Source organism: Ursus arctos, unplaced genomic scaffold, assembly GCF_023065955.2.
Source record: "Ursus arctos isolate Adak ecotype North America unplaced genomic scaffold, UrsArc2.0 scaffold_8, whole genome shotgun sequence".
Taxonomy (NCBI): domain Eukaryota; kingdom Metazoa; phylum Chordata; class Mammalia; order Carnivora; family Ursidae; genus Ursus; species Ursus arctos.
In genome coordinates this window covers 42652748-42662127 of record NW_026623100.1, presented here as the reverse complement: position 1 = coordinate 42662127, position 9380 = coordinate 42652748, and the positions used below count along the sequence as shown (strand labels likewise).

At 37.9% G+C, this 9380-nt stretch overlaps 1 non-coding gene across 1 annotated transcript; it reads left to right on the top strand.

Moving 5' to 3' along the window:
* Positions 1–728: 728 nt before the first annotated feature.
* LOC113247522 (U6 spliceosomal RNA) lies at positions 729–831 on the top strand. Its single transcript, XR_003313281.1, has one exon. It is a non-coding gene; the product is annotated as a U6 spliceosomal RNA (small nuclear RNA).
* The last annotated feature ends 8549 nt before the right edge of the window (positions 832–9380 follow it).

Sequence of the window (9380 nt, the reverse complement as noted above, 5' to 3'; positions counted from 1 at the left end):
TCCCAAATAGATTATGTAAGGTAACTAAAACATCTGGGAGATGTTCCTGACCTTTCAGTTTGTCAGAGAAAACTAGACCTTTCTAACATGCATCTCTTGGCATCACTCTCAGGATACAAGTGAACTTATGATGGATCTAATCCAATATGGCAGTTCTTTGTTCCATGCATGTTCCAAAAGTCTTCAGCAAATAACTGAATATATGTGTGTATAAGCCATTTCATTCTAAGGTGACAGGAATCACCTCAGGTAACCATCTGCAAGCTGTTCAACATCTTTTTCCACTCTCACCTCCTTCCCCGTTGCCTTATTGTAAGATGGGGCTTGTTTCCACCTTCCTACCTATACCTCATCTTTTCCTGCCTCCTAAAGCTTCACTCCATGAATCACGACGTCTCCTTTGTATCCTCAATTTATCCCCCTTTTCTGGTTCCTTCAAGTCAGTGAAAGGTCTTATCCAAGCAAAAAACAAAAACAAAACCCCTCAAACCAGAAATCAAACAAACAAAACACCCCTCTCCATCCTAATCCTCTCTTGGCATTCTGTACTTCCTGTCCCCTTACAGCCTGGCTTCTGGAAAGGGTGGTCTAGGATGCTTTTTCTGTTCTCTCACTACCTACCCATTCCCCATCCCACAACAATCTGGCTACTGCCCTCACCATTCCACTGAAATTAGCCTTGCAAAGTTACAAATGATCTTGTAGTTGCTTAATTCAATGGACACCATGTGCTTCTCCAGCTTACATACTAAAATTAGAAAGATGTGGAGAAGACTATCATGGTTTCTGGACAAAAATGATAAGGAAATTCATGCAGTGCTTCATATTTTTATAGTAGGAACTCACTTTGTTATATATAGACATATCTGGATATAGAGAATATATTTGCATATAGAAAAAGTCTGGAAAGATAAACATCAAAATTTTAGCAGTAGTTATGCTGGGCGATGGGATTTAGGGCAATTCTTAAATTATACATTTTGTATATATATATGTTTTATACATTTATACATATATATGTTTTCACCATATATGTGTGTATATATACATATATATTTCAACTTACATAATGATTAGATATTTCTTATCTAAATAAAAATAAATATATCACCTCAAAAGATCCAGTGATCCCTTTTCATTTCTTACCTTATTGGACCTCTCAGCAGTATTTAATAGTATAATTACTGTTCTCTTTCCTTGGCTTCAAGAACACCACTCTCCCCTGATCTTTCTCTACCCTCTTGGCATCTTGTTTTTAGTCTCTCCCTTTTCTACACACAGTCTCTGCGTGGCCTCATTCATGTCAGGGTCTTACATGATGCTGAAAACTCCCAACTCTATTTCTCTAGCTCAGGATTCCTGCCTGAGTTCTAGCCTCCTACGTGCAATCATTCACTAGGTTTCCAAACACTTCAAAGTGAACTCATCCTCCCCCACCCCAAATTGGTCCAACTCCTATAGTCATATGTCAATGAACAGAACCACTATCTATCAAGCCCTGTCAGAAATGGAGAAGTCATTTTTTATTCCTTTCCTTTTTCTTACCTCCTATATTAACAATCTCAAGTCTAAAATAATTCTATCTTCCATATTTCAAAAACATCACTTTTTTCCTCTATCACCACTGCCCTAATCAAGGCTCTCATCTTTTCTTCTTTAGGTCATTGAACCAGCCTCTTGATTGTCAAATTGCTCTTAGTCTTAGTCCCCTCTAAACCCTCCTCTATTCTGCAGTCTTAGTGGTTTTTCCAAAATATAAATTATATCATGTCACTGTGGGTTGAAAGCCTCTGATGACTCCTACTGCCTAAGGATAAAGTTCCAATTATACTATTGTCCTCCAGTATAGACTTATTACTCAGCATCCATCTTCAGTCTTTCTGACCTCTAGACTTGGTGAACTGTTGCTATTCTCCAAACATTCCATATTCTCTGACACCTCTAAGCCTTTGCTCATGCCACTCCATCTACAAAAATCTCCTTCCCTGTTTTCTTAACTTGATTTAGTCTCAGTTATCCTTTGAGACTAAACTCAGCCTTCATTTCTTGACCTGCTCAGACCCACACTTGCTCTCAGAGCACATTTGCTTCCCTCTACTGTGCTACAAATCACACTCTACTTTAATTGTTCACTCATTTGTCTCTTTCACAGTAAAATGTTGAGATCCTTGAGGCAAGGATTGTGAATTTAATATTTTTTTGAATATACACATAAGTAAATTCCATACAAAAGGCAACCACTTCCCAGCTGATGTGATGAGGAGATACAAAACAAGGTCTCTTGAACAAATTTACCCAGGAGATACTACAGTGTCATTCTTCAAAAGTCACTAAAGTAAACATAAGTACATCTAAGGGTATTTGTTCAACCCCTATACTGACAGCTTAAAGAGCTCAAAATTCAGGAAGAGCTCCAGGAAAAAAATTAGAACTTGAATTAGAGCCATTCTTGCTGACAAGCATAAGGTCTTTTAAGCTGGCACTTTGCTGCAGGAATGCCAAGATGTAATGCAGGGAACACAGCACACGAAGTGAGAAAAAACAGTTTCTAGTTATATCTTTACTTTCCAGCCACCCAAACGATTCTCTTGGCAAATCACCTGCTTCATCTGAAATTATAGGGCAGCACCTTTACAGGCCTGAAAGACCAGATGGTCTTCTGTATTTCCTTTAGCACTAAAATAAATAATTATAACATTTCCATGAGAATGTTTTTCAACAAATTATTTTCAGTTCTTATAATACAAACGAGATGATATACTAACTATCTATGATTATTGGGGGGGTTTATTTAAGTAAGAAGTCCCTTAAGGACTACCAAGTAAGCTTTGTTAACTAAATTTAAATACCATCTTTCACATACTGGTATTACTGATCTCACAACAGGAGAGCATGGTTTTATACTGGCTCTTCAATACTGAAGAGAAATTACCTGTCATCAATGGACCTTGGTCCACACTCCTCTCTCTCCTCTGACCAAAGACAGTCAGGCACAAAATGCTCCTTTGACTAGATGGGAAACAGAAGAAAACAAATGGCCTCTCAAGTAACACTGAAGACAGAATTATATTTAAAATAGAAGATAATTATTATGTAAAATACTGCATCTCACAGACATCTTCCTCCACTAACCCCCTCAAAGCCTACTGCTTTTTCTCTTAAACACAATCTTAATTCATTCAAATATCATGTATCCACAGGTTTGTGTTAGGTCTGGATCTTTCTCCAGCCCAGGAAAGAGAATTATAATTATGCCATAGCAATTATGTGGAATTCCAAGTCAGCCAGGGACTTCTGGGAAAGTTTTCCTGGAGAATAGGCAGACATGTTATCCACCCCCACCCCCCATACACTATTATAACTACACGTGACACTATCACATTCATTTGTGACAATGAGGGGAGAGAATAACAGCTGAGGATAACAAGTAGAAAGAAGGTAGGTACTTTGGTCTTTTATGACAATAATTCAATTAACCAAGACTGAAACCATCCAGTCTTTAGAAATAGTAGATATGATTTCATATTATTTACAGCCAAAATCCTTATGATGGATAAAATACTACTGATAAATTTCAAATAGCATTCCTTGTATTGAAATCCGTGGACTTGCCCTACATTTGAAGGGGTCAGCAAACTATAACCAGCAGGCTAAATCTGCCCGTGAACTACTTTTGTAAATAAAGCTTTATTGGAACGCAGACACTCTTTTTTTGATTGTCTGTGGTTGCTTTCCTGTATAACAGCAGAGTTGTGTAGTTGTAACAGAGATCACATAGACCCCCAAACTGAAAATATTTAGTATCTGGCTCTTCACAGAGAAATGTTTGCCAGCCTCTGTTCTATACCAGCAAATCTCAACTAGGGGCTGTATCACTCAGAAATATTTTCCAGGGGCCGTTTTGCATGTCCTGATCATTATGAAGTTCTACAGGGCCAGGGTTTAATGTTATGCAATGTTAAAGTTTGACACGACAAAGGATACTGCCACCCAAAATACCAATAGTGATCCTGTTGAGAAATATTACTCATATTCACTATGATAACCGTTAACTGTGTGCCATACCTTGGGCCACATGAATTGGATTTTGCATTGCACCTACCACCACAAGTTTGAAGGATTTATCTCCATAGGTGAACAGCAAACCAAAAGCATAGTACTGAACACACTATCAATCCTCATTAGACATTTACTGATTAATTAGAGGAAATATATTTATCATTACTTTGGATTTTTTTTTTTTTAATTAGAATTTTCTGTTTTGGAAAATTGCTTAAATCCACACACAACACTCCAGGTTCTGCTCTAAAATACAAATTGGCTCTACACACAATTTTTATTGAAGCATATTTTATTTTATACTCATGAATTTTTAAGTGCTTTCTACTTTTAATTTTATAGAGTGATTATCATTTCTTTGGAGTTCCTTTTCTATTAAGCAGGTTTTTTAATAAATAATGATAATTATTCTAATTCCTGCTTTTTTTTTAAAGATTTTATTTATTTATTTATTTGACAGAGGGAGTAAGAGAGAGAGATTGGGAGGGAGAGAGCACAAGCAGGGAGAGCGGCAGACAGAGGGAGAGGGAGAAGCAGACTTCCCGCTGAGCAAGGAGCCCAACGCGGGGCTCGATCCCAGGACCCTGAGATCATGACATGAGCTGAAGGCAGCCGCTAAACTGACTGAGCCACCCAGGTGCCCCTAATTCCTGCTTTAATAAAAAGACCTTAACATATTTTATTTTAAGGAATATTTTATTTTAAGGAACTAAATTAGCCTCACTAAGGTATAGAGATCTAAACCTGAAAGAAAAATGTGTATCTAAAACCACAGTAATTGTTTCACAATCAAGAAATATATAACCTTAACTATATAGTCAGCTGAAACATAAAAATTATATGGGCTTTAAAACACGCAAATTGCATTCATAAAAAACAATTCAAGGGATATAAAACAAATCTATCCTCAGTGGTATATACCACAGTTCCTGTAAATCATAATTCACCAGAAATTGTTATTTCAATCAAGAGACTGCAAAACTAACAACTATTTGGAAAAGCAGACTACATACTGCTTCAGTAAAACCAGGAGGATGAAGAAGTGGCTCAGACCTTTAGAAAATAACCAAATAGCACTTCAACTTTTCCTATTTGAGCCAACTGTTCCCCCCCCCACTTCAAAGAGTAGATAAGGAAGTAAGAGGGAGGCATTAAGGTACTCTAAACTTCATATGTCACAAATAGTATTCCAGTTTATTAAATCCTCCAATGCTCCTTGAGAGTTAGGATTTCTTGCATATTTATAAAACAAAACCACCTAAAGCTCTCCTAAATATTCAATAAAAAAGTGCCACCAACTCCTCTACTATCTATAGTGGTTGCACTGCTTATATGAAACTGATTTGCTATGTAACAACCCCCTGGTAATAATAGCAAATATTGCTAATACACCACCGTCTGGGAGACACACAGTGGTTCTGAGACACCAAACGTGGGAAAGTCATTTCAGCTTGAACCCCAAGTATGAATGACCCCACCCACACAAACAGCATAAAATATTCTTCTCATGGGTGTATAGGACACTGACCCTAACAAGTATGTAGCTGGCAGACAGAATACACACAGGACTACACACCCAGATAAACAAAGCTATTTGGTGGAACAGAAAGATAAAAGCAAAATTAGGAGTTAACACATAAGGCAAATAGCATTATGAGCACAGCATATGGGAAGAAAGGCAAACCTCCAAAATGAATATGCTTATAGGGAATGCTGAGAAAATACACCAGAGAAACTCAGGGCCCTGATAAAATACAGCAGAAAAAACCCAAAACAAAACCTGCCATGGGACAAAAGAGGATCCTACAACCTAGATGAAAAGAACACGACCAGAAAAACAAACAGCCTACACAGTGAAGAGTTTTAACCAGTTTTCAGTGAAGAAGTAGAAATTGTTATCCAAATATACTATAGATTATTCATACTTTGTTATCCATTGATGTGTAAAGTAAAATGTACATAATTCTCAGTTTAGGAGACAAACTCAGCTACCCCCCCAACGATAGATAGATAGATAGATAGATAGATAGATAGATAGATAGATAGATAATTTGGTGGGGTGCCTGGGTGGTTCATCAGTTAAACATCCAACTCTTGGTTTCAGCTCAGGTCATGGTCTCAGTGCCATGGAATCAAGCCCTGTGTTGGGCTCTGTGCTCAGCACGGAGTCTGCTTGACATTCTGCCTCTCTCTCTCTCTCTTTCCCTCCCCTCCCACTCTCGCATATGCACGCACGCGCTCTCTCTCTCTCAAATAAATAAATAAATCTTTTAAAAAAATATTAGGTTCTAGAAAAAAGTTGAAGGCCCACTCCCATAGCACTGTTTAATATGTATGTACCTATAACCAGGGGCTCCTGTGTCACCTCTTTAACCAAGGCTCTAACACCCAAAAGGGGCAAAAGCTGGGTAAGCGACACCACTTTTAAACTAGACTTTGAATTACACAAAATGATTCATCACAATTGGAAAAGAATTAGAAAATACAGATAGAAAGAAAAATGATCTAAAATTCCACTCTTATCACCCTGGTGTGTATTTCATGACAGACTCTTTGTTTCTGTGTCTCATACTACGTACGTTGAAAGTTTTTCTTTAAAGTTGGGTTCAGCATGTGCACTATTTTAAGCAACCTGTTTTGTTTGTTGTTTCTTTTATGTAGTAAACCAGTTGTCAATGTTACTGTGTTTCTGTGTATAAATAGCTGCACGGTAGGCCATTTTATTGAATTTTCCTGCCCGATTCTTTGTGGCTAGACATATATAGCATCCCTCATTGTTGTAAACGTGCCTGGGATTTAATTCATAGAGGTGACTGAAGCACGACATAAAGAGGTTAATGCCATTGAAAGAAGCTTTATTCCTCACAGTTCCCAAGAGGAAGAGGCACATCTCTTCACACTGTAGGGCCACACGGGGAAGCAGCAGGCTTAGTCAGGAGACAGAAAGGGAAGGAGAGGAGAGCGTGGCCCAGAGCCTTTACTGTGGTTTCCAAGATAAGACATAGGTGAGGCAGGATAGGTAAATTTGAGTAAGTTTAGGAATGGATAATTTCAGCGGGCTCTGAACTACAGGCTGGTGTCTAGTTGTCTGGTACTTGGTCCTGGGGTAATTTAGGGCAGGAGATACAGGGGCTTGGTGTGTGAGTTAAAAGAGAAGGATGAAGATATGGGCTTTGAAGTGGCTGGTATACATAGGAAAGGCATGCTCCCAGGCAAACCGTTTATCCTTAGGAATTAACTAGCCCTGAGAGGAACAGTCTCTCCAGGACTTGCAAGGCACCAAGATGTTAAAAAATCATAAAATACATTAAATTAAAACATGAGGAATACAGCCATACAAACAGATACCCAGTGAGCTTCCCTTTAGCAGCCTCTCCTCCTCCCTGATCTATCAAGATACTGGGATTCCATCCACCTAGGTCATTGATACCTTCAGCATCCGGCACCATTCTTTTCTACCGTAACCTCTGGTATTATTCTTGATGACCTCAAAGTCCTCGTTTCTAAACCATCTGCAAGGTCTCTGACTTTTGTTTCTCTCCATTCCACCCATCTATTCCCATAACCACTTCCTTGGCTTACTCATCACCAGCACAGGCACCAGAAGGCAGTTCTGGGAGCTATACTGCCAAAGGGTTAAGTGTTCAGGATTTTTTTCAAAAAAAATTAATCAACTCAAAGCTAGGTTCTCCTAATGTTAAAAAAGATCACCAAATTGTGCTCCAGATCAAAACATCCGAAAGAGCACCAGTACCATTTTGAGAACAAATACTCTTCACTCTCCAGCATAAACAGTTGTTTTGAGGGTAAGCTGTGCTTCTAAACATTTTAATTCTTATATGTTTTGCCTCTGAAATTCAACTTCCAGTAATATATCTCAACAATTCTCACAATTCTCATTATGTTTATATTCTCATAATAATTGGGAAACTGCACAAAGGCCAGTGTAGCTGGGACACAGAAGAGTGTAGGGGAGGATGGAATCTGAGAACTGGAAAGGGCAGGTCTCAGGAGGGCTCACAGCACAAGGGCAAAAATGTGGACTCTGTCCTTTGTGCAAAGGGAAACAAATGTGGCGTTTCCAGCATTATAGCGATCAGCGTATGTCAATTTTTATGACCTCCTTCAGCACGCACATACTACTGCAAAGGCAGAGCTGTTAGGTTTCTGAAAAAATGCCTGAAGAGCCATGAAGGGGGGGAAAGAGGATGAAGCTGCTGCCTATAAGAGAGCAAAAACTCAGGAAAACATCTAAAAAGATAAGAATTATATTGTGAAGTTGAAGAAAATAAAATTAATAAAGAAGTTGGTGATAGTGGAAAATAGTAAGTCAGACTTTATCTAAAAGTTACAGAAGAAAAATTCCATCAGGGAAAACAGCTTAACAGCAAATTAAGAGATGTTCACGGCCAAAATGAGAAATCAGCAGGAGTAACCGGAACTGCCTCTATGGAACAAAAAATAACTCAGTCTGGACCCTCTTAAGAGAAATATTAATTCTTTAAAAGCATAAGTATGGAGATTTCCAAAAAAATTTTTATAAAGGAAAAATGCATTTGTTCTACAGTTGACAACTTCACCAACTTTAAGCAATATCATCAATCTTAGATTATTTTTTTAAATGTGTTTTTTGAAATAGGAAAAACCTAGATCAAAATCTCAATTAAGTTGCACGAGGACTTCTCAAGAATGACTTAAAATCATGAATATTCTATTTTCAATAAATCTATACTATGGGAATACACAGTCATTCTATTGAGCAAAGAATTCATCATTACATATTATAACATCTTTATGATTTGGCACAGTGTCAAGGCTATTCGAGGAACAGTATGTTTCCCCTCATTAAGTATAATGTCTGTATTGAACAGCATGTTTTTAAGACATCGAGTATCAAAAACCTTGAACAAGAAATGTTAACACTTTCACAGTGTGTAGTTAAATACTAAATAAACTAACAATAGACTCCAAACGTAAAGCATGGATTGAATATGCCTGGACCAGGAGTTACTTATGTGAAAAATTTGTAAATCATTTGAAGCACACAAGATTAACTGTCTAAGTACACTACAGTGGAATTCCATTTTAATACCAACAATGGGAAATAAGATTTAATAGAGAAGTGCCGTGATACAACAGGGGGTTGACCATATGTTTATGAAGATAGAATTTAACCTGTGATGTAATTGCCGTTAGAATGTAACCAGGCTCGTAATAGCAAAACTGCACTTTATCTGTTCAACCAGATTTGTCGGACACCCACGGGAAATGTGTTTCTAGGAGGAGGCGGCAGGCAGTAGTGTACAGGGTTTTCACAGAAC